Source organism: Myxine glutinosa, chromosome 8 (assembly GCF_964187855.1).
Source record: "Myxine glutinosa chromosome 8, kmMyxGlut1.1, whole genome shotgun sequence".
In the NCBI taxonomy this organism is placed as follows: Eukaryota; Metazoa; Chordata; class Myxini; order Myxiniformes; family Myxinidae; genus Myxine; species Myxine glutinosa.
The window spans coordinates 40,074,471-40,101,106 of record NC_136268.1 but is presented as its reverse complement, the minus strand read 5'-3'; the positions used below and the strand labels follow the sequence as shown (position 1 = coordinate 40,101,106).

The following is a 26,636-nucleotide window of genomic DNA, read 5'->3' as shown; positions in this document are numbered from 1 at the left end:
GTATGGTAACATCCTCGTAATGTAAATAATGGTCGCAGCCGTCGTCCTAGTTAATTCCATGAAACTTACACGCAGGTCACGATATATCTTTTAAATAGTGTATTTCCTTATTCCATGTAGGCTAAATATGTGTTTCCCACTAGATTGACTTTGCATTGTATCGAACAAAATAAGCGTAGGCCCTTCCAATTTCCCCAAAACCTCCCTTCCAATTTCCCCAAAACCTCCCTTCCAATTGCCTTCCGCATTTTGGGCGGTTTTCTTCAACCACCATTGGCCACGAGGTAGGGTTGGGGAAGAAAGGCGTGTCTCCACCTCGTCATAAGAGGGAAGGAGTGAACCAGCCCTAACAGCCAATCAACACCGCGGTGAGCGACCCGGTAGGCGTGCCCTCGGAGTCGGCGGCTTGATTTCGCTCGAGGTGATAAAAGCGACTGTAAGGGACTGCTTTACGAGAGGCCTTGGGAGATGACCCTGGGAGATGAGCAAAGAGGCTGCACCAAGAGGCGCGGTGAGATGCGAAATGCTCCAAGCCAAAGAGGAGAGGTACTCGGCAAGGAAACCAGCTTTGGAGAGACGCGCTGAAAGGAGGGAGACGGCTCCACCCCAAGAAGAGGAGCAGGTGTGCCGAACCAGCGCGTGACGTCTACCGCAGCGGATACACGACGGAGGGTTTCCCGCCAAAACCGCGAGGAATTGTGAGCTGCGGCCTCCCGACTTTGCCTCCCTCTCAAGCAATCCACCTCAAGCCCTACCTGCCTGCATTATCCCCTGTGTAAGTGTGAACGTCCTGTCCTGCTCGTTGTCTTGGGGCTAAGTAAAAATGAATAGTGTAAGTTAACGATTCGCTGTGTTACTGCTTCTTCCATCCATTGCTTGTGTGTGTATAATAAATCTGTTCTTCCTCCGTATTCTTCTTCTTCTTCTTCTTTTTCATTGTCTTTCGGTCGCTTTAGAGATTTCCCGATTGAATATCTGTGGGGCGATCTGGTCAACGTCGGGTGGAATCGGGGTTCTAATCGGGGAGTAACTGTTCGGACGCGGTTAAATACACCACCGCTCGGTCAATATAACATCTAAAGCCGGGTCGGTAACAATTGGTGTCGAGGAGTTGGATTCGGACCTGGGACTAAATTTGTTAGGCCCAAAATTTTGGAACACCAATTGTACTGTTAGAGTAACAATTGGTGTCGAGGAGGGAGATCGGACCCGAAATCGGACCCGAAGCGCGCTTAACGCGCTCAAAATTACAAGCTGCCAAAATTTATTTTGTTTTATAAAGCAAAACCCGAATTTTGAGATCGCGCCATGGACAATCAAGGCGATCGGATGTCGGTGGGAGAGATAGACAGGGTGGAATCGACCCAGGACCTCGGGGAAATGTAAGTGGGGAAAATGGTGGAGGAGAGTAAAGAAGGTGTGGTTGAGGGTGTATCAGGTGCACAAAATGGCGTCCTCACGCATGTGGGTGTAGCGGCACCAAATTTTGCCGCGCCCTTTGTACCAACGGTGGAAAACATGCAATTATTTATGGCTGAAATGGAAGCCCTTTTGAAGCGGAACAGTGAGCGATTGTTAAACAAATTGGGAAACCAAATTGAAGCAACAACGAACGGAATGAGGGCCGATAGAGAGGCACGGGAGCAGAGGGACAGAGACCGCAAGTTGGGCGAAAGGGTCCCATGGGTGCACGACGAGGTAACGCGGGTCGAAAAGCGCTGGTTGAGCGAAGCGGAGGAAAGCGCGGGTACAATGACGGGGGTAGAAATCGCGACACGGGGTTTGGAAAAGCCGGCGACCGATGAAGTAGAGGGAATTTTATTAAAGCCAACGGTCGCCGAGGTTAATAAAGAAAAAGCAGTAGCGGGAATTAAAATTGAAGAGATGACGGAGGTAGCCCGAGAATTGCAGGGAGAAATGGATTATGTACAAAGTCCCTGCTCACATCACGATGCTGTGCTTAACCCGAATGGAAGTTTGCAGGTTCGCGTGGAGAAAAGGCTCCCCCAGGTGAGTCGTGCTGTATATTGTGCGGGTAGATTTTGCAGGAGGATGTTTAGCGACAAAAGAATTTTCGCGCGCTTGGGATCGAAGAAGCACCCGGGCGTTGGTGAAGGGTCCCGTGTGAGTGGAAATGGCACGCGTGTGAGGAAAAAGTGTGCGTCGGCGAGTGGGTGTGTTATAAAGTGTGGGAGTGAAACCGAGTGCGAGCGAGAATGCACGTCGGGGTGTACGGAGTGTGACACGAATAGTGAGTTGGTGATGGCGCAGGTGCGAGAGGGCACATCGGAGCGCGAGTGTGAAACCGAGTGCGAGCGAGAATGCACGTCGGGGTGTACGGAGTGTGACACGAATAGTGAGTTGGTGATGGCGCAGGTGCGAGAGGGCACATCGGAGCGCGAGTGTGAAACCGAGTGCGAGCGAGAATGCACGTCGGGGTGTACGGAGTGTGACACGAATAGTGAGTTGGTGGTGGCGCAGGTGCGAGAGGGCACATCGGAGCGCGAGTGTGAAACCGAGTGCGAGCGAGAATGCACGTCGGGGTGTACGGAGTGTGACACGAATAGTGAGTTGGTGATGGCACAGGTGCGAGAGGGCACATCGGAGCGCGAGTGTGAAACCGAGTGCGAGCGAGAATGCACGTCGGGGTGTACGGAGTGTGACACGAATAGTGAGTTGGTGATGGCGCAGGTGCGAGAGGGCACATCGGAGCGCGAGTGTGAAACCGAGTGCGAGCGAGAATGCACGTCGGGGTGTACGAAGTGTGACACGGAGAGTAAGGTGATGGTGGAACGTGTGCGAGGAAGCACACCTGAGTTGGTCATGGCGCGAGTGTGGAAGAGCCCATCCGAGCGCGTTAGTGGGTGGATGCAAGAGTGCACGCCCATGGTGAGTGTTACGGAGGACGTAACGGAGGAGAGGTGTGGACCAAAGTGTGCGCGAGAGGTGTGGTGTGTAACAGGGAGAGCGTTGGTGGAATGTACGGACGGCGTTGCAACGCCAGGTTTTGTGAGGGTGAAAGGGGTAGCGTATGCTTGTAAGCATGCAAGTAAAGCACCGATGGTAACCGGTTTAGTGGTTAGAGCGACGGATAGCCGATGCGAGCACTCGGTGCGAGGGGTGCTTGGTTGGGTGCGAGGCCCGGCGCGGATCGATGCTGCGTCGCTTCTCTTCGAAGCGTCGTTGCCGATTCGGGCTTGGCCCCGCCCCGCACGGTCGAGTCCGGGCTTTGTCGGGCGAGGCGACCGGTCCGGTTCAAGGGCGAGTGGGAGGAGGCGGAACGGTGCCCCCTCGTGGGGACGGGGTTCCGACCGGGGGAGATTGAGCCATCGGGCCCGGGACCGCAAGGTGCCGCGCCGAGATGGTGCGTGGAGCCTCGGTCCAACCAAACCACCTCCCTTGAACCGAAAGCCGGACGGATTCAACCTGCAGGCAACCAAACCACCCGAATTCATTGCTCGGCTTTACGAAGCCGAGTTTAATGATGTCATGACACACCGAGGCTAGGATATAGCGGACTGTGATGATGGTGATCGTGATAGTGATAGTGATTTAAAACGAAATTTAGAAAAGTGAGTAGCATTGGCAGTAAATGGAAAATTTTTGAATTGGTTGGAATCTGGACGAACAAAATTGATAGTGAGAGACCCCCGATGTGGAGGGATGGCAAATCCACCATCCCTCACAGGTGGGGGCAAATGCGCAATAGTTTATGGGGTGGCTATGACAACCGAGTCAGGGAGGGCTTGGATAATTGTAGGGATCTAGCGAAGATGACATTAGGTAACGTTAAGTTTAGTTAGTGACTGATACCTGTAGTGGGGACGCAGGTAGATTAGTGTGGATTATAATGACGTGGGAGCGCAATAGTTTAAAGGGACGACTGGGAAGCGCAAGTTTCAGAGGGGAGTAGTTAGCTGAGATGATGCCGTGTGTGTGAGGATTGAACAGGTGAGAATTGAACAGGTGTGATTGCACAGGTGTGCAACTGAACAGGTGTGTGGAGCAGTGTATGAGGGAGTAGTGGTGATGTGTGTTGTGTTGACCAACTGGTCCAGGAAGAGGAGGAGGGTGCAGGTGGCACCAGGTGTGATTGCACAGGTGTGCAACAACAGGTGAATGGAGAATGGTTGTGTGAAATAAATGGTTGTATGGAATAAATGGTATGGAGTATTGGAATGGATGGTCGTGGAGTGAGAATGGTGGAAATTGTGGAGTGGAGTGGATGGTGCGAAGGTGTGAATGGGGGAAGAGTGGACCCCCATCACGGATACCCTGGGCGGGTAGTGTAAGTGTTAGGTAGAGGGTATAGGTAAATTGTGGTTGGATATTGGCATCTGTGGTGCGGGTGAAAGAATGGTCTTTGAATGGGTGCAGCAGTGTGGTGGAAATGGCTGGGCGTGTAGCCTGTTAGTGTGTGTAGTTGGTTTGGGCACTCCACCACTGTGAGGATGTCGGCCAGGTGAGGCCGCAGGTGGGCTCTGGGAGCCGGTAGTAGTTGTTGTGGATGGGGCCCGAGGATCCGGAGGACGGACCCGGGTAGCCCAGTGCCAGAGGGCACCAAGTGGGGTGACAGAGCCAGGAGAGGCCTGCCCCAGTTAGATAGGTTAGGGTGAGGAGCTAGGTAAGCTCGGGTGGCAACTACAGTGGTGGAGGTGTGCAGGTGGGTAGACCTGTTGGGAGAGCTAGACGTCGCAGCCCAGAAATTGTGCGAGAGCACCGGGAGATGAATCGGGGGAGTGAGACCCCAAATTGAGAGGCACCACAGTTTGGTCAATGGGAATTGGTTTTTAGAACCCATAGTGTAAGTTGGCCAATGGATTGGCAGGGAGAGACCCCGGGTAGTGTAAAGTGTGTTAAAGTCATTTAGAAAATAGTTAGGATGAAGGATCTCCTCGCACCATCTGCATCCACTCACCTGAGGTGACAGGTACTCCACACCATGCCATGTTTTGATTATTTTTTATGATGCAAATGTTTGGATTGTGAGACGCATCATGACGTGGGTGTGACATTGTGCGTAATTCCATCTCTCCCTCCTTATGAGGATTGATGATGAATTGGTGATGGCAAATTTTGAAGTAGAGGGATTGTGGTGACGAATTTGGTATAGGGGAAATATGGGGAAGACGTGACAGTAGTGACGAATTGGTAATGTGTAGATTTTGTACATATGGGGTAAGGGCAAGGGCAAGGGTAGGGTAGGTGACAGTGGGGTGACGTACGGTAGGGACGAGCTTTCTCACTTCGCCCTCCGTACGCATTTCGCCTTGCATTGCCTTATTGACGTGTACCCTTGTGACCTTACCCCTCGCTCAATTGTCTTTCTTTTGTCTCCCACATGACCTGTGCGCCATTGGGTGCCGAGGGGAGCGTGCGTGAGGTGGCCATTGTGCGCCCGAGATTCCCAGAACCAGCATGCATTGCGTTGATGTACCACTTTATGGACCGCTGTTCTGCGGCCAAGTACCCCTTGATGGACCCCAGGTTCTGGGGCAGGGCACCTCTGTTGGAGACCGGCCATAGTGGCCAGGGAATCTTGCTTGCGGACCTCGGTAAGGTGGCACCTATGCCAAACAGGTGGACCACCCTTAGTTGGCCCCTGAGGCCCTAAATAAAAACGAACACAAGTTGTGTTTTTTTATTATGTCCAAATAGGCCGCATGAAGCCAGAAGACGTCGGGAAGAACATCGGCCCAGCAGAGAAAGAGAAGACCACCACCAGTTGTTTTGTTGTGTTTATTAAGAACCATGGTGACTGCGCACCGAGTGGTGCTTTTGGTGCTTTTGGGTGCTTTGGTGGTATTGGTACTGGTGCATCGATGCAATGCGTGCTGTCTCCTCCCTCCCAACAGGAATTTCTTTCTCTTGTTCCCTAAAAAAAACAAAAAAAAAACACAGGTCCTGGGTTGCGTTGTAAATAAGAAATCACGTCATTGTAAATAATGCTCCCCACCGTAAATGTATAGTTTGAGAATAATTCCGTAATTCGGTTAGCTGTGGGCTTGAGTCTGTTAGACAGGGTGCAATGCAATAGGGGGACATACTTATTTGTGTTTTAAGATTGTCACACTCAGGGTCAGGTTAATTGTAGAGGGAATTACACCTACGTGTCACACTAAGTTAAAGTTTAGTAGGCCCGAGTACGGGCCTGAAGAAAGGAGGGTGCAGTGTAACGATTTTGAGAAGTGTGTAACGAATTTGAGAAGTGTAACGGTTTTGGAGGAAGTGTAACGAATGTGGAAACGTTACAATGTGAACGTTACAAGAGTATGGTAACATCCTCGTAATGTAAATAATGGTCGCAGCCGTCGTCCTAGTTAATTCCATGAAACTTACACGCAGGTCACGATATATCTTTTAAATAGTGTATTTCCTTATTCCATGTAGGCTAAATATGTGTTTCCCACTAGATTGACTTTGCATTGTATCGAACAAAATAAGCGTAGGCCCTTCCAATTTCCCCAAAACCTCCCTTCCAATTGCCTTCCGCATTTTGGGCGGTTTTCTTCAACCACCATTGGCCACGAGGTAGGGTTGGGGAAGAAAGGCGTGTCTCCACCTCGTCATAAGAGGGAAGGAGTGAACCAGCCCTAACAGCCAATCAACACCGCGGTGAGCGACCCGGTAGGCGTGCCCTCGGAGTCGGCGGCTTGATTTCGCTCGAGGTGATAAAAGCGACTGTAAGGGACTGCTTTACGAGAGGCCTTGGGAGATGACCCTGGGAGATGAGCAAAGAGGCTGCACCAAGAGGCGCGGTGAGATGCGAAACGCTCCAAGCCAAAGAGGAGAGGTACTCGGCAAGGAAACCAGCTTTGGAGAGACGCGCTGAAAGGAGGGAGACGGCTCCACCCCAAGAAGAGGAGCAGGTGTGCCGAACCAGCGCATGACGTCTACCGCAGCGGATACACGACGGAGGGTTTCCCGCCAAAACCGCGAGGAATTGCGAGCTGCGGCCTCCCGACTTTGCCTCCCTCTCAAGCAATCCACCTCAAGCCCTACCTGCCTGCATTATCCCCTGTGTAAGTGTGAACGTCCTGTCCTGCTCGTTGTCTTGGGGCTAAGTAAAAATGAATAGTGTAAGTTAACGATTCGCTGTGTTACTGCTTCTTCCATCCATTGCTTGTGTGTGTATAATAAATCTGTTCTTCCTCCGTATTCTTCTTCTTCTTCTTTTTCATTCTCTTTCGGTCGCTTTAGAGATTTCCCGATTAAATATCTGTGGGGCGATCTGGTCAACGTCGGGTGGAATCGGGGTTCTAATCGGGGAGTAACTGTTCGGACGCGGTTAAATACACCACCGCTCGGTCAATATAACATCTAAAGCCGCGTCGGTAACAATATGTATATATATATATATGTATATATATATATATGTATGTATATATATATATATGTATATATATGTATATATATATATATATGTATATATATATATATATATATATATATATATATATATATATATATATATATATATATGTATATATATATATATATGTATGTATGTATTATTCAACTTTTATTTTACTTCCAGACATAGAAACCAGAAGTTATACTATACTTTCCTGTGAATATAGACAATGAAGGCGAAGAGCTGAGTCACTAATAGCAACGAAAACATAATGAAGTCGTAATTCAGGGTTAAGCGTAGTCTGCATGAGACATCAAATTAGTGACAGACGAAGGTTCAAGGTTAATGTGGGCTTTGTACTTGGACATTTTGATTGCGTGGACATTTTGATTGCTGGAAACATAGTTAGGCTTGATCTGGAACAATGATGTGTCATTATGTTCCTTATGAATGAGAGAATATCAAAGCAATTGAAATTCACAGGATACTGTCTGCACAATTTGGTGATTCATATCTTTCATATAGTTGTGTTTAAGTGGTGCAGTGAGTTTAACTATTAGGCATGAATATGTTGAGCAATGTTGAGCATTCTCACAAGTAACCAACTGCTAGTATCAAGGCAAACATTAAAGATGTTGAACAGAAAATGAAGATAATCACACAGTCACTGCGTCCAAGGGAACATAGTCACATTGCTCTATTTTAACCTTAAAGGTGCCTTCACCTAGTCAACTAACAGCAAAGTTCACACTAAATCAGCTCATACCTTTAAATCTTCTCAAATCAAAGGTCACTATTTACCTCCACTCTTTTCTCTCACTCTTCACCTGGCTGTGAAATTGCTTCCCTTGAGTCTGTCCAACCAAGGTCTTTCGTCTTCTACTTTTAAAAATAGCTAGCCATCACCACCTGACAATCCCTTTTCCTGATGTCTTCCATTTGCACGAACTCTCCTTTCCAGTCCGCCTGCACTCTTTTTCCCATTTACCATTTTCCCCAGATTTTACTCTTTGCTCAAATGTCTACCCCCATAGCTTGTTTCCTTGTCCTGTCAGTATGTCCAAACAAGTTATGTGCCCAATGCTGCCTGTCTGCTGGTTTGTTCCCAACAATTCCCCATCTTCTATGTGCTATATCTGACATTTCTATGTGTGACTGCCTCTCGTCTCTGTCATTTAACGCTTCCCTGAAACTCGATATCTGTCTGTTAAGCAAAAAAATCAATAAAACGAAGGTCCAGAGGGTTAACCAGAGGTTAAAGGTATGGTGGATCAGTGCAGAGCTGGTTCCAGTTTTAAATCGCTGAGTTGGAATACATCTGTTAGAAGGTGTCTCGTCATTGTTATGATATCATGTAAGATTTGATGATGTAAATGACTATTAATCTGCACAATGTACTTTTTTCTCTTGTTTTTGCAGACATTGTACATTCTTTAAACAATATGTACATACGAGTACTCTCTGCCTCTAAAAAACTGAACATGTGATTGCTCTTGATGCGATTTATGTCACATCATGGGGTACAAACCGCTGGCAGTGATAAGTGCTGAATAATTGCATGTCCATTTCATCGTGTCCTAATTTTGTAATGCTGCAGTGTGGCGAATGTTTTCACATAGAGATCCAACAGGTCGGATCCGTTGCGGATCCAGGATCCTTGTTGCGGAACGTTGCGGATCCGGGATCCTTGCGGACTTCCTCTCTGGTCATAGTCAACGTGTGGCCCTGAATGGGTTTCTCTAATCTCCTCTTCCTGTTCAGGCTGGAGTTCCCCAAGGCAATATTCTGGGCCATGTGCTTTTTCTGGTCTTCATCAATGATCTCTCCGACTCTCTGGAAAATCCTCTCTATCTCTCTGCTGATGACTCCACTCTCTGCCGCTCCATTCCTCATCCCTCAGATCGCCAGTCTGCAGCCTCCTCACTCTCTGCAGACCTGGACAAAATCACAGACTGGGCAAACAAGTGGAACATGTCTTTCAATCCTGACAAATCTCACACTCATACGATGTCTCTCTGAAAAGCTCATCTGGAAAACCCTCCCATCTACTTTCTGAACAATCCTTTCAATGAAGTTCTGTCACTCAAGCTTTAGGGTCTCACTATCTGCCATGATATTTCCTGGGAAAACCACATTTCCAAGTTGGCCTCCAAAGCCAGTCGCCGACTGGGCATCCTCCATCGTGCGAAGTCCTTCCTTGGCACACCTGAGCTCCTTGCCCTGCCAAGGCTTTCATCCGCAGCTCAATGGAATACTGTTCTCCCCTCTGGGCTGGTGCTCCTTCCTCACACCGAGCTCGGCTTCACGCTGTTGAAACCAAAGCGTTCAGAATCATCGGAATCTCCCGCGATGAAGCTAACTCTAAGGGCCTTTCACTCACTCACCGCAGGCAGGTTGGTGGTCTTTCTATCTTCTACCGACTCCTCTCCAGCCTTGCTCCCCCAGCTCTGTCTGTGCTCTGTCCCCCAAATATTCCTACAGTTCGCACAAGATCTGCCTGCAACCCTCTTATAGTAAACTGCCAAAATAAAGTCTCTCTATTCACCTTCACTCTTTCATTCCTCTTTTCTCCCGCCTCTGGAACAAACTCCCTCACTCTATTCAATCCCACTCCTCCCTCCAGGTCTTAAAACAGCTGTTCACCAGCATCTCTTATCTTCCCCCATCCAAAACCTTGATCTTTTCTATCCCCATTAATTCACCCCAGATCCACTTTTTTGAAATTCCGACTTCTCTCCTGGAAGTCCTAGCAGTGTCCGTGTGTTTTATACTTCTCCCACCGCCACCCCCCCCCCCCGCTTCCCGTGCATCCTCGCCCCAAGCCCTCTCCCTCCCACAGATTTCCCGATGCCCCTGCTCTCAAATGTTGTACTTGTGTGCTTCCCTCTCTCTCCCCATCTTGTCTCCCGCTCCCTTTATCTTATGTTTTATGTGTCAGTTTGTCTTTTTGTGCTTAACGTTAGCTCTTACACGAGCCTCGATCTTGTATACAGAAAAAAAAATAAAAAAAAATACGTGGAAGTAACGACTCAATACCGGTTATATCCACTTCCTATACCAATCACTGCCTCGAGATCCAGGGAGTGTTTGGAGCCGATTGCAAAGATGTATTGGTCCTGAGCAGATGTTATCCTGGGACGTCCATTTCATCGGACGTCCCAGGATATTCTGTATATATTTCTTGTTGATCCAGTGGCTTGATAACATCTTCTGATGTCATAACCAGTTTCCCTCCTCTTTAAAGAGCCTTGGGATATGACAAATGGAAGACCCTGCTTGACGGTATCCAATGATTTAAATCCTCTCATTTTCTGACAGACGTGACATTGTGATGGATTGTTAAAGAATGTGATCAGTGTGGATTTTGGAGGATCCACACAATGGTGTCTCTGAAAGACTGTTTCGAATTTGCTCAGAATGTCTTGTGCCATCTCTAAAAACCTAAGGGAGCATGAGATGCACGTCCTGAACGATTACATGAGGGAATTACGGCGTGCGGAAATTTGCAATTAAGTGTTCTGCATATCCCTCATTACCAAAGAGGCACTTGGAATGAACGCGGGAACAGTCCTTCAACAATTACATTACCAATTCTGCATGTTCGAGTTTTTTTTATTTATGGCGGAGAGCATAGAAACGATGTTCGGTAGTAACATGTTTTTGATTTTTTTCGTAAATGTTAAACACCAGAAATAATGCTTTATTACCTTTACTAGCGTGACTCGGCACGCTCCGCACGCCTCACAACACGTCGTTTCAGAGGGGTAGGCATCTTTGACCATTTCGGTGTCTTTTGGGTCTTCATGGTGTTTTGGGTCTTCAGGGTCTTTTGGATCCTCTGGGCATTTAAGGGTATTTTGGGTCTTCAGGGTCGTTTGTGTCTTTGGTGTCTTCAGAGGCTTTTGGGTCTTAAGGATCATTTGTTTCCTCTGGGTCTTTAAGAGTCTTTGGGGTATTTTGGTTATTTGGGGTATTTAAGAGTCTTTTGGGTCTAAAGGGTATTTAAGGGTCTTTGGGGTCTTCAGGGTGTTTTGGGTCTTCAGGGTGTTTTGGGTCTTTGGGGTATTTTTGATCTTCGGGATCTTTTGGGTCTTCTGGGTCTTTTTGATCTTTTGGGTCATTGGGGTCTTTTGGGTATTTGGCACCATTTGGGTATTCAGTGACTTTTGGGTCTTTGGGGTGTTTTGAATCTTCTGGGTGTTTTGGGTCTTCGGGGTGTTTTTGGTCTTCTGGGTGTTTTGGTTCTTCGGGGTGTTTTGGGTCTTCTGGTGTTTTGGGTCATCGGGGTGTTTTGGGTCTTCGGGGTGTTTTGGGTCTTCGGGGTGTTTTGGGTCTTCAGGGTGTTTTGGGTCTTCTGGGTGTTTTGGGTCTTTGGGGTGTTTTGGGTCTCAGGGTGTTTTGGGTCTTCAGGGTGTTTTGGGTCTTCGGGGTGTTTTGGGTCTTCGGGGTATTTTGGGTCTTCGGTGTGTTTTGGGTCTTCGGGGTGTTTTGGGTCTTCGGGGTCTTTTGGGTCTTCGGGGTGTTTTGGGTCTTTGGGGTCTTATGGGTTTTTGGGTATTCAGGGTCTTTTTGAGCCTCAGGACCCAAAAATGCACCTAACGTGCACATTTCTCAGAAATCCGTCTAGTCTAAAGATGGTATAACCAATATTTGACCAGGTGCTGCACTTAGGTGGCATTGTTGGCTACCTGGAAAGGTTTTTACCTGGTAATGAAACGAATAAGACCCTCACTAGTCACTATCAATAATGTTGACTGGCAGTGGGGTGAGGAACAAGAAATGGTCTTGAATAAGTCCAAACGCCTTGCAAGAAAGTTTTTCCTTCCTGAGAATTGCCTCTGTATCTATCTTGTCCACGCCAACTATCCTACCCTACCGCTCATCGTCTCGACATCCCTTATCTGTCCAAATCTTATTTTGTTCCTCAAACCTGCTGTTTGTGTGTCACCCTCTCTCGACTTTTTATTTTGGTATGTCGCATTCTGATCCCTTCTTTCTCTTCCACGAGTCTTGACTTTGTATACACAAAAGATTAGCCAGTACTGGTGTACTTTGACTGAGACAAATCATTGACGATATAATGTGATGTGAGCAAGACAGGGCTGGGTGTCATTTACATGCAAGATGGCAAGTCAATAGAGTAGGCAAGTAAAGCGTAGAAACAGACAGACGGCAGTACGATATGCCCAAATGTAAAAGGAGATTCCTGCTCTTGTGTTTACGCGGAGCAAGTTTCACCAATACACCCTATGGTGACCAACTGAGATCACTACTGACCACGAGCCACTTTTGGCCATCATGTGTAAGCTACTGGCTCAGGCACCAAGCCGTCTCCTGGGTATGCTGATTGATGTGCAACAGTACAATTTTGCGTTCAGGTTCTGTCCATGGAAGAACATGCACATTGCTGAACTATTGTCACAAACACATGTTCCACAAAATGGAGGAAGTGAAATATTTCAGTCTTGAAGCTTGGTGTCATACCTACCAATCAGCAAGAAGAGACATAAAAAAAACTTCTCAAGTGACAGACTTGTGAAAATGTTGAAGTGACAAGAAAAGAAAGAATGCTGGCTATGCTGACAGGTGCAATGAAGAATGAGTAGCCAGATGTGAAATCAGACTTGTCCATCCAATTGGCACCATGTTTTCAGAGAAAATATGAACTAATGGTGCAGGATCGTCCTGTTTCTAAGGGAATAGGCTAATCTTACTGCACTCTTTGTGCTAAAATAAAGTCTACAATATACCCATCTCACACTGGGGCAATGGGTTGTTTGTGTAGCGAGTGTCGCCCCCACCCCAAATTTCACATAGTAGCAGGTCTAACTCACTAGTAGCAGGTCTAATCTGCTAGTAGTAGGTCTAACATTCAACTGAAGATGGTTTGGGCAGGGTTTTGTAACTTGTTCAGGGTTTCTCGTGATAAGTCGCCCAATCGTCATGCAAGATATCGTTGTATCCTTAATGTCCACTAAGATATGCTATCGGGCGTGGACATCCGGCTTGGCATCCATCCGAAGGAAGGCGTACTTTTTATTTTAATACAATGCCTGCAAAGCACAATTCTGATAGTGTTTAGTCGTTTCTGGGATCAAACCCTAACCCTAAACCTAACCCTAACCTTAACAACCCTAACAACCCGAACCCTAACAACTAATAACAACAACCCTAACAACCCTAACCCTAAACCAGGCTATGCGGCTCAAAGGTAAGTGTGCAACTTCTGCTCCACCTTGACAGACCCATTGTGCACCCTTACCATAGCCAAATTCCAAATGTTTTGTCCTGCAAATTGCAAAAAAGAAAACGTTCCTGTATGGTGGGCCTTGCATCTATGGCATAGCTTTACCCCCATAAATGATGTTATCAGCAGCTACGTGCAACATATGCAATAATGAATTCATCTTTAGTTCACTAACAGCTAAACTACAGGCCGTGGCCCGAATGCTGTTCAACTTGTTCGAGGAAAGTGCACATGGTTGTCACCTGCAATGCAGGAAACTTCAAGGATTGTCACGGAAAATAAAAACAGCCCGCAGGTTGTAGCAATTATCATTCTTGATCTAGAACTCTCTGTTCATCCTGTTTCAATTCCGCCAGGCAAAATAAAAGACAACACCAGCTTTAAGAGAGTATAGCTAAAACCTCGACATCCATAAAACTCTTTAAACACCTTCCTTCTGGTACCTCATTGTTTTTCTGCTTCCAAGGAATTAAGAATATATCTGGAAATGAATAGTTTGTTTCCGTTATGAGATTCATAGACAATTGTGAATCTCCCAATGAAAGCATAATCGCATTATTTGAGACCTTTTACTGAGTGCTGGATTGGGGATCAGTGTGAAGTATGGAATATTTTACTCAATACTGAATAAGACCTGATTTTTATGGCCTCTTTCAGTCACTCCAGGATGAAGGATTGGTCAATGGTTTCCTCAACATGGTCAATGGTTTTCCTATTCCAAGCAGTTTGAGGTCCATTGAAATCAGTTAATTCCACTCGTTTTAGTGTCACCATCTCTTTGGTCTTCATCGGATTCTTCCACATGGGACACCCGGCTGTTTCCTTTTCTTGCTGCTTTCTTTCAGGTCCTCTTGAGGTATCCGCCCTGCCGAGTTCCATTTCATTTATTGTACTGTGATCAATATGTTGCTGGATTTAGTTTTCTGTCTGATTTGTTGGTTTCTTGTCTCTTGTTATGCCAAAGCATGTCTTTTGATTGATCTTTGTATGGTGATCAATCTTTGCTCCATCCTCTTTATAAGTAAGTGCTTTCAGACACAAACAACACATGCACATGCTATTGACAGGGCATTGGGGCCATTACACCAATTATTGAACAAGTCGAGGCTATAAATAGTTTCAGACAGGTTTCCACTGTGTCGCAGGGTACAGAAATTTGAGCTGAGAAGGAATGCAAATCGAACCAGCATCATTGAGGGCAATGCAACAAGGCTTTACCCACTCGACTACTAAGCCACACTACAGATGCAAAAACAGTTTTCTTTCATGATGTTTAAAATGCTCCAAATTGCCATTCTGCTCTGTGGCAATTTGGAGCATTTTGGAGCATTTAGGGGTTTGGAGCATTTAGGGGTCAAATAGGTCTAAAGGATCTCTTCACGTCTTCAAAGTAATCCCTGTCTATTTTCACAAGTTAGCCTAAATGTACTGTATATGTAATCAAAGGGTGTTTTTTGCTATAAGTGTAATCGTTAATGAGTAATTTAAATTATCAATTTGAATTTCTTTCATTTTTGTGCAGCGGTGTAATTGTGGTCCTTGTCATAATCAGTCATTTATCGTGCTGACATAGCTCTTCCATTTAAATTTTAGTTATTCCGGACTTTTTTATTGCTCCGCCGACGAAGTTGCCAGAGGCATTATGTTTTTGGGTTGTCTGTCCGTCCGTCCGTGATAGGTTTTCGTTACCGCAATAACTTGAGAATGTCTGAAGGGATCTAAGTCAAACTTGGTACAGGTATGTAGAATGATGTAAAGATTAACTGATTAGATTTTGAGGTCATAAGGTTAAAGGTCACAGGTCATGTTAGGTAAAAGAAAACCTATTTACCACGATAACTTGCGAACCAGTGATGGGATTTTGGCCTAAGTTGGTGCACGTATGTATTATGATGCAAAGATGAGCTGATTTGATTTTGGGATCAACAGGTCACAGGTCAAAGGCCAAAGCCTGTAATAGATTATCGCTACCACGATAACTTAATAATGGCTGAAGGGAACTAAGTCAAACTTGGTAAAAGTATGTATAATGATGCAAAGATGAAATTATTCGATTAATGGGTCAATATGTCAAAGGTTAGAGGTTCCATTAGGTAAAATAATCTGTTGCCGAGCTAACTTATGAACCAGTGATGGGATTTTGACCAAACTTGGCATAAGTAAATATTACAATGCAAAGATGAACTGATTCGATTTCGACATTAAGAGGTCAAAGGTCAGAGTCTGTAATAGGTTTTTGTTACCACGATCACTTAGGAACAGTTAAAGGTAACAAAGTCAAACATGGTACAAGTATCTATAATGATGTAAAGATAAACGTATTCGATTATGGGGTCAAGAGGTCAAAGGTTAGAGGTTCCATTAAGTAAAAATTCTATTACTGCACTAGCTTGTGAACCAGTGATGGGATTTTGACCAAACTTGGTCAAAATCTATCTATCAAAGATAAAATCTATCAAAGTATATATTATGATGAACTGATTCGATTTCAGCGTCAAAGGTCATGGTCATGTCAGGAAAAAGAAAAATGTGATACTTGAGAACAGCTGAAAGGATTTAAATCAAACTTGGAAAAAGTATGTATAATGTTGTTAATGCAAAGCCTGTTCTTAATTTCAAGTCAATCGGATGAAAATCGATGGTTTTATTACCTTGATCAGTACTTTGACCTTTGACCCTTTGAACGTTTGACCTCAGAAACGATGTTGCTTCTTCGTTATAATTGCTGACCCAATTCAGTGATGCAAATTGCAAATTCTGTTCAAACTAGGTCAGAGTACCCACCCTCTAGGTGGGGGGAGATGGTGCACTTCTTGCTGGAAAAGCATGGTCTGTATATTAGTAAGGGAAACATATGAAAATCTGTTAACTAAATTGTTACCAAAAACTTTCTTCACCAATATGTTTGTAAAGGTGTGTAATAACATGTGTTAAAATGTTGAAGGTCAACTCCCGTGGGAAACCCAGAAAAAAAGCTGTTGAATTCGGGTACCGAAAAATTATTTTCGAGAATTTTAATTTTTTTTAATCGGCCCTTAAGTAACTTATGAGGGGTCAAATAAGGGTTTTTCATGATTCTGAGTTGATTGTTAACATTTATATTTCACCACAGACACTCCTTTGTGGAAAAATAATTTCTAAATATATCTCATTTTCTACTTTGCAGGACATGGAGTCTAGTAATATGGATGAAGACGTTACTCCACCTGTGCTCAATTGCTTCATCTGTGCACGCTCGGATACACCAGCTGAAAGGCTCATACAGGCAACTCCAAAGGGATACTCAACTTTATTGAAACAAGCAGAAACTGTCGAAAATGTTACTGTTGTGGAACGTATGAAGGAGGCTCAAAAGGAAGGAAAACTGAGGTACCACCAGAAGTGTAAAAATGATCTGTACAACAACTTTGTTGCAACCACCAAGAAGTCAGCTCAAGCATCAAAGGCAGAGAAAGAGTCATCAAAGTTGAAGAGAAGACGCACTACTTGTGAGTTCAGTTCATCAACTGGCTGCAGTTCTAGAAGATCACAGTCAGTTGACCTCCTGTATAAGGATGTATGCATTCTTTGCAACCAACCAGCCCAGCTCTACAAAAATAATCCAGCACAAGCTAGAAAGAAATACAGAGTGCCAGATAATTTGACTGCAGATACACTGAAGGCAAGCTTGCTGAAGACAGCACGGAGTCGCGGGGATGACTGGGGCACTGAAGTCACTGGACGCCTGGAAGGGATCAACGACTTGGTAGTAGAAGAAACACTGTACCATTTGCGATGCAAACTTATGTTTGCGAGAGGTGACAGTTTGTCCAAGACTGATGAGGAAGGAAAAAGGAAGAGAGGACAGAGGAGTATTGATGAGGAGCGAGAGGCAGTTTTTATTGAATTCTGCGAATGGTTAGACTCAGAATTAGAGCATGGGGTAATGAACATGGACCAAGTCCATGAAAAGCTGCAGGAGTTTGATCAGTCACCAGAGAAGAGCCTTTCTTATTCAAAGCATTGGCTAAAGATAAAACTTCTAGAGAAATACGAAGACACCTTGTATTTCACAACACAGGAAAGAAGGGCAGATGTACTCTGTCTCAAAGATGGCACCGACAATATTCTGCGAGAGCATCATGCTAATCTTGACCATGGAGATGAGAAGACTCAGATCATGAAGACGGCACTCAAGTTCATATCCAATGATATTGCCTTGATTGATTTAGGTCCAAAGTCATACCCCACCACACACAGTATGACTGACATCGATAGTCAGCTGACACTTGTTCCTGCAAGCCTTCAGATGTTCTTGAGACCGATTGTCAAGACAGACGAAAGAGTTGCCGTTTGGGGGCAGAATTTTATTAAGGCCTGTCGACCTCGGTCTGGAGTATTGCCACACCAAATGGGGCTTGCCATACAACTTGATCATAGATTTGGGTCAAAATGGATGCTCAACAAGTTCCACCGGCTGGGATACACTGAGTCTTACACGGAGACACAAAACTACAAATACTGCTTCCTTAATAGTAGGAGTGGAGATGATGTTCCAGATACTTCTGGCACTCTTGACACCATTGTGGAGGAAACCGATGAACAGATCAATGATGAGGTTGCGGTTGATGTTGCGCTTGAGGATCAATCAGTGATGACAGTCATAGTGCCAGCCAGTGAAAGTGAATTGTCAAGTAATGATCAGGTGGTCTTTATGGAGGTTGGGGAAACAAACAATGCAGTCACTCAGTTTGTTGGAGACAATATAGATTTAAACATTGTCTCTATTCACGGAAACACTCCCTTTCACTCAATGGGTTGGATCGAAGTCACCTCTCCGGCACCACCTTTGCCAGATCCACAGACAACAGCAGCTTTCCCCCGGGTGAAGTTGAAGGCACTCGACAAAGCTAAGATCCTGAGAGGAACTGAAGTAAAGATTATTCCATTTACGAACAGGAAACAGATAGGAACCAACGCGATCATGTTTCTCCCCCTCGCTGAGCTTTCCTCCTCCCTGGCTCATGATCAGCCACTCCTCACTCCAGGTGACACACTCTGGGCAGCGGGGTGGGTGATCAAAGCCAACGATCCTGAGTTCCCACACTCCAACTGGAATGGCTGGATGAAGAGAATCCATGCTAATGATGCTAATAATGATGATGCTAATAATAATGATGCATGCTAATAATGAAGAGAATTCATGCTAATGTGTGCAGAGCACACAGATCGAGTTCCTCCCAGTTATTGAAGGAGACCCTAATGACCTCAACACCATCTTCACCACTCTGAAAGAGTGCATACGGCGCGAAGGGGACGCGGCTGAGTACATCGACATCTTCCTTGACACAGAAGCCACCAAGGAAACAGTGATTCAGGCTGGTACTGCGATTTTCAAGTACATTTACCATGGACGAGATACTACATTGGGTGAAATTCGGTACAACATGTTCTCAAGGAAGGCAGCGGCAGGAGTGATCAAACCAGAGACTCTACCTCCAACAGAGGGTGCAGCTGCACAACATTCTCTCCGTGCCTACCTGCAGACCCGGGACTGGATCCTTCTACAGAGCATGTCTCTGAACCCCAGTGAATATGGATGGACAATAGGTGTGCATGGGTATGAGCCAGTTCCAACACTGGACCCCACGGCTCCTGAGGAGCTATTGCAGTTCACGAGCTGTAATTGTCATGGAGATTGCAGCAACCAGCGATGCAGCTGCAAGAAGAATGGGGTCACGTGCATCTCGGCCTGTGGAGTCTGTAATGGCATTACATGCAGAAACTGCAGTCATGATGTTGTTGAGTCTGAAGAAGACATAGACAATGACTGTTGAAACTTCTGACATTGTGAATGAGAAATAACTCTTGAGTATTATATATATATGTATGTGAAATAAAAGCTACTTTGTGTGTAAATGTAAAAGTGAAAATATAAATGTTAACAATCAACTCAGAATCATGAAAAACCCTTATTTGACCCCTCATAAGTTACTTAAGGGCCGATTAAAAAAAAAAAAAATTCTCGAAAATAATTTTTCGGTACTCGAATTCAACAGCTTTTTTTCTGGGTTTCCCACGGGAGTTGACCTTCAACATTTTAACACATGTTATTACACACCTTTACAAACATATTGGTGAAGAAATTTTCTGGTAACAATTTAGTTAACAGATTTGTGAAATATCTCATAAAATGCCCTTACTATATTGCAAGAAGACTCTATAGATATTTTTGTGGTGTGCATATAAAGGGATCTTACAGGTCAAGAGGGTCTAAGGGTCTACAGGTAAAAATGGTCTAAGGTGTCTAAGGGGTGTAAATCTCTAAGTGGTCTAAGTGGTCCAAAGGGTCTATAGGGATCTAGAAGGGGTCTAAGAGGTATAAGGGGTCTAAAGGATATTTTCCAAAAGTAGTTAGGGTCTAAAGGAATCTAAGGAGTTTGAATGGTCTGATGGGGTCTAAAGGTTTAAATGGTCCAGGGGATTTGTGGGGGTCTAAAGGGTGTAAGTGGTCTAAAGGAGTCTAAAGTGAATTTTCCAATAGTAGGTAGGGTCTAAAGAGTTCTAAGGAGTTTTAAGGGTATGAAGGTTCTTTAGGGGTCAAAAGCGTCTCAGGGGTCAAAAGGGTCCAAGGGGTCTTAAAGATCCTTCAAGACCATTTTAGACCCTTTTAGATTTTTGAATATCCTTTAGACCCCTTGGACTACTGAAGACCTTTACACTATTTAAGCCCCTTGCCCCTTAGACCTTTTCGACATTGAGACCAATTTGTCCATCTTTAGAACTTTTAGACTGATTTTCACCCCTTAGACCTAATAGAACCCCAAGAACATTAAGACCCGTTAACTACTATTGGGACATATCCTTTAGACCTTTAGATAGCTTACACCATTTTGATACAGTGGATCCTTTAAACCCCTGAAGACCATAACTACTATTGGAAAATACTCTCGAGACCATGAGACACCTTTCAACCCCTTAGACCATTTAGACCTGTCCACCCCTTGGACCCATTAGACCCTTTAGATCCTCAAGACTCGTTAGATCCCTTTAGACACACAACACACAAACATCCATAGAGTCTTCTCGCAATATGCAGACAATACCTTTTAAAGCAAATAATGGACAATCTCCACCCATTCGGAGGCTAAGTACTCTGGTAGGTTGAACATAATTTGCATATTGGGTCACTGAATTGGTTCACCAATCAAAACCGAGAAGCATATTGTTTATTTGGACTTCACAGGTATTGGGCTACGCACGATATATTTCGTGTTTGTTATTTTGCAAACCATGTCCTCTACGACCCTTCCATTTGTTGTTACAGAATTGCTGCGAAAGGTTAGTAACAAGTTACTGTAAGTACGTGCTCTCTGTGGTCTCGTCCGGGCTTCTTGTATACCCTTGTCAAGGAATTTTGTGTGTTTAGTGATTTAATAATTATTGCTGTGCTTTCAGTTTTATTGCCATAATACTAAAATATACTTGTTAATAAAATTCCTTGATTACTTACAGAAGCTACCTGGCACTGCCCAGGGGGTGGGCAAGGGGGTGATGGGGTGGAGGGAGGGCATTGCTCAGCTGGATAAGCTCTTCCTAGTGGTGGTTTCAGGACGCATTGGACATTGAAAAGCTAAGAAGGTATTGTCCTTATGGTGGTTACCTTTTGCCTGTGGGCTAGTGGCAGCACTGCCTGACCCCACATCCCAATATACACTTTATAGTGACCTTTTAGTGACCACTAAATGGACGGACGTCAAGGCCAACATATGGTAGCTTAAAACCTTGTCCTGAATTCTCCAGTACCTTCACCCAAAATCTGGGACCTCTAGGTGCTATTCATCCATAAAAGAATAATGTACAAACAAACATACAAACAAGAACTATGTTGTGCATAGCACGATACTTGTGAAATCCTTAAAATATGTTGTTGGCATATGATTACCTCAAAAATAATTGATGGTTGAATTCAGTGACCTGGTATATGCAAATCTTTAAAATTTCAAGTTAATCGGATGAAAATTGAGGATTTTAGAAACTTGGCCTATGTCGATCTTTTGGCCTATGTTGACCTCAAAAATAGTTGATGGTTGAATTCAGTGTCCAGATATGCAAATCCTCTTCAAGTTTCAAGTCGATCGGATGAAAATTGAGGATTTTAGAAACTTTGCCTATTTGACCTCAAAGTTACTTGGTGGTTGAATTCAGTGACCAGATATGAAAGTCCTCTTCAAACTTCAAGTTAATCAGATGAAAACTGAGGATTTTAGAAATGCAGTCTGTTGACCGTTTGGCCTATGTTGACCTAAAATATAATTGGTGCATGAATTGAGTGATCAGATATGGAAATCCTCTTCAAGTTTCAAGTCGATCGGATGAAAATTGAGGATTTTAGAAATTAGACCTATGTTGATCTTTGGCATTTATTGACCTATTGACCTTGTGACCCCAAAAACAATACGCTTCTTGCTTATGACCAACTCTACCATTTGGTGAAGATTCGTGAAGATCAGTTGAAAATTGTGACCTGTAGGTGACTGACATACAGACAAACAGACAGATAGACAGAATAACGCACAAGACCAACCAATATACTTGAAAAAAATCTTCGATTTTCTCAACTAATAAACACACAAACACTTAAAAATATCTATATTATATTCTCCGTAGGTGATTCTGTCTGTCTGTCTGTGATCTGCCTGTCCAGGGGTGTGGCTACACCCGGTCTGGGAGGGGCTTCAAAAACAAATCGCCACCATTTTGTTTCCTCTCATAGCTTTGAGGCCTCTTTTGTAAGGCCCGCGGTGTCTTTCTCTCTCTCGCTGTTTTATTTCAACTCTAATTCGATATCTCATTTCATTTTTCACAGTCGCTAACATGGTTTTAGACTCGGTTGCAAAAAACGGGAAGGAAATTTGTTTAAAGTTAACGCGCAAGCAGGAAATAGTCGAGATCGGCACAGTATATCATCACCACCCAAATAACACAGATGGGAAATATTCGATGAAAGTTAACGTTTACATAACAAAATGCATTTTAAATGAGAAGACCTGTATAATGTAAACAAACTATGGAATACAATATTTGTTAATAACGTTTGGTTTTAATCTATTTTTTCTTTGTAAAGCAAAAAGTTTTCGATACATTCAAGTATAAAAAGGAAGAAGATTAATGGGGTCCATAGGCCTCTGATGTTAATTTTAAGACTGAATCAACATGTCTTCGATCATAAATTACTTTTTGAAGAAACAAAGATTATTTTTTAGCTCTTTCACGAGCCTCGATCTTGTATACAAAACAAACAAAAAAAAAGGTGCATTTTCATTACAACTCAAGCAAAGGAAACCAGGTAATGCCTGTTTCGTTCGGAGCGATTATACACCGCCCAAAGAAGATGCGTTTCATAGCTATAGGAAATAAAATAGAGAAATCTTTAATAATAATGAAAATTTCCGCATGGGTTTTCAAGGCTAAATAGTGTTCACATCCAGGATTAATAAAGAAACTCCATTTCACGTGTGCATGGACATGCAATTCACAGATGTGAAATAAATAAATAAACACAGACGGAAATAATATGGTCCGGTAATTACGATTATAATCGCTGCGGAAGTGGCCGCTGCCAATCATCGTGATCCCGTGCTGTCACATGTTGCGCACATTGTTTTGTCAGGTTTTTGGTACGAATTGCTCTCGACGTCAGAATATGCTCCATATGCGTCGCGTGTATCCGAGCTGTCTGTAGCTCAAGGTTATGTAATGTGGGGCATGTGGGTGGTCATTCCTGCTTCTTTATGTCAGTGCTGTCTCAATGAGTTGCATGAGTGTCATTTGTAACTGTCATTTTCAAAATTAATAAAATAATGCGGGAACAGAATGAGACCCACAATGCACATCGTGATCCTCTCCCACTCCCCCGTGTGTGTGACCCATTCCCCCATGTGTGTGTGTGACCCACTCCCCCATGTGTGTGTGTGACCCACTCCCCCATGTGTGTGTGTGACCCACTCCCCCCCGTGTGTGTGTGGCCCACTCCCCCGTGTGTGTGTGTGACCCACTCCCCCATGTGTGTGTGTGTGACCCACTACCCAATGTGTGTGTGTGACCCACTCCCCCATGTGTGTGTGTGACCCACTACCCCATGTGTGTGTGTGTGACCCACTCCCCCATGTGTGGGTGTGTGACCCACTCCCCTGTGTATGTGTGTGACCCACTTCCCTGTGTATGTGTGTGTGACCCACTCTTCCGTGTGTGACCCACTACCCCGTGTGTGACCTCCTCCCCCATGTATGACCCCCTCCCACATGTGTGACCCACTCCCTCATGTGTGACCCACTCCCCCATGTGTGACACGGTGGAGGGGGTCCCCTGTGTGTGACCCCCTCCACCGTGTGACCCACTCCTCATGTGTGACCCACTCCCATGTGTGTGACCCACTCCCCTGTGTGTGACATACTCCCCTGTGGGTGATCCACTCCCCAGTGCAGTGTGGAGTGGGTGGGAGGGATGTGGGCAGGGAGGGAGAAGATTTGAGCTCTTGAAGTCAAATTTTACATGAGATATATTACACATTTCAAACTGCATTCACGTTATCAGAAGTAAATATATTGTGTAGATTACATCATTTGTGGATCTGATAAAATGGCAGTAACAATTTTGTAAAACTGAATGTGCAGCATCTAAATGAAGATGTCCAAATGTCACACACGCCCATGCCCGTGGGATTCCCACGGGTGACCCCACTAGTTTATATAAGATTGTGTCAAATTGCAGCTTAGAGGGTCAAACATGTGGCTTTGCCCTCAAACCTTTGTCACCCATACTTCCGTTTTAATACTGCCTATTTTATCTTTGAATTTTCTTCATCGATTCCTAGTTTATGCTGTATCTCTTTTTCACAACCCAGTGGCCTCCCCTTGGTGACGCTATAGGTATGTGGACAAATGTGCAGCTTTTGGACGCAGTGTACAGGCGTTGTCGTCACTTCCACTCGACCAATGTCGGGTGGTTTTGCCATTTGTGCCTCTCAAATGAGCAGCCTTGCCCCTAAAGTGGAAATATAGTCCAATACCGATGTCATTGTAAATCAGACCAAGTGACTCATCTGACACTTCATGACACTGGTGGACCTCAACGCTTTAGGCATCATCCATATCTTTTGTTTGGGCATCATCCATATCTATTGCCCTTTTATTTGTGATAAATGATTTTGCAACTTCATTATTTGTGACTGCCTTATGGCATATTATCTTCCACCAAGTTTTGCTATGAAATTGAGGACCAACCCTTCACAACACATCATTTTTAATGTTACCTCCTCAACATTCGATTTTGTTTTCCCTTTTGCTAATCTTAGGAATTTTTCTCTTCTCTCTAGATTTTAAGGTGTTCCAAAAATCCACTTCTCACTGCCATAGCTTTTCAATTATATTGTTATAGCTTTTCATGGTCTCTTAGATGCAAGCTATTTTTTTTCCTGTTTATAGAATATCTCATGTGTGTAATATACTGGTGGGGTTTGCTTACACATTCTGTAAGCAATCACAAACCGTGCTTCATACATAGGAACATAATAAATAGAAGCTTTATGATTATAGTCAAGCATTGCAAGGTTTTTGTTTACGTATGCGTTTACGGTTTTTTTTTAAAGTAAAATTTAATTTACAGATGCTTTCCAACGGTTCTGTGATTTTTTTTCCCGGTGAACCCGCTTCGATGTCCAACGGCACGCCAAATTTCATCTCTCTATTACACCCGGAAGGTACCGAACATTAATATCAGTCAGTCAGTCAGTGGTTAGAAAGAGCTTTATATAGTAGATAGATTCATGAGTAAAGCCTTATGAGTAAAGCATGAGTAAAAACAAAAATAGCAATATGGAAGGATTCTTGCAATGCAAGCAGGTGCGCAAAAGCACAGATAATATGCAAAATGCATTCAATTGTGGTTGTGTGCTTCCCCTTCTCTCCCCATCTTGTCTTCCGCTCCCTCTTTTTGTATATTTTGTTTGTCTGGTTGATTTGTTTGTGAAAAAAATGTTAGCTCTTTCACGAGCCTCGATTCAGTATACAAAAAAAACAAAAACAAAAAAACACACCAGACACTAATGCACCAGTATTGTAATGATATTGACCTTTGCTGAATTTGCCTATCACCTCTACAAAGGGATGTGCATGGGAATTTAAATTCACACTTCTTTATCACGTCAATTTTAAATGTATCTCTTACACTGGTATTTGTGAATGGTGCAGATTAAATGGAGTGTGTGTGTGCGTGTGTGTGTGTGTGTGTGTGTGTGTGTGTGTGTGTGTGTGTGACGTGTTGTGTGACCCCTTAGAGCTGAAATCATTTAGATATGTGTTCCTTGGACACCTTAGATGCAATTTAGACCTGTAGAGCTGTAGACCTTTAGACAAGACTCAAGAACCATTTGACCCCATTACACACACAACACAAACATATTTATATAGTCTTCTCCTGCAATATGCAGGCAATACGTTTTTCAGAAAGTAATGTACAATCTCCAAGCATTCAGAGACTGGGTAAATTGAAGTAAAAAAAATGTAAAATAAAAAACTTTAAATTATATTAAAGTTTAGCAACAACTGTACAATTAATTATTATGTGTGCGTGTGTGTGTGTGTGTGTGTGTTTGCGGGTGTGTGTGTATGATAGAATTGTGAGGAACAGAAAAGCATATCACACATGTAATACACATGAAGCTGATGTGGTCATTAAGCCGAAAATGTTATTCTGACCTGATAGCGCATTACAGAAAGTGGAGAGTTAAATTTACAAATAGAAAAAAAACTTAAGGGAACTTGAGAGTTCATCGAACACCCGACCCCATGCAGTCTTGAGAAACATTGACGTCGGCGGGGTATGCGAACGGCAAATTTGATTGGTGGTGATGACGTAAAATGCCGTAATACTTTGTCCAAGTACTGCTAAACGGAAGGGTTTTGAAAGTGCCGAAAAGGTGATTTATGTTTTGTACTGTTTAACTATATAATTATATTGATATAAAAAAAAGAGTTTAAAGGTCATGGAAAATTT

At 44.2% G+C, this 26,636-nt stretch overlaps 1 protein-coding gene across 1 annotated transcript in view; it reads right to left on the bottom strand.

Annotated features, from left to right (window-relative positions):
• Positions 1–26,636, bottom strand: part of LOC137432429 (neuromedin-K receptor-like) — a 191,419-nt gene that overhangs the window by 29,367 nt on the left and 135,416 nt on the right. The window lies entirely within an intron of this gene.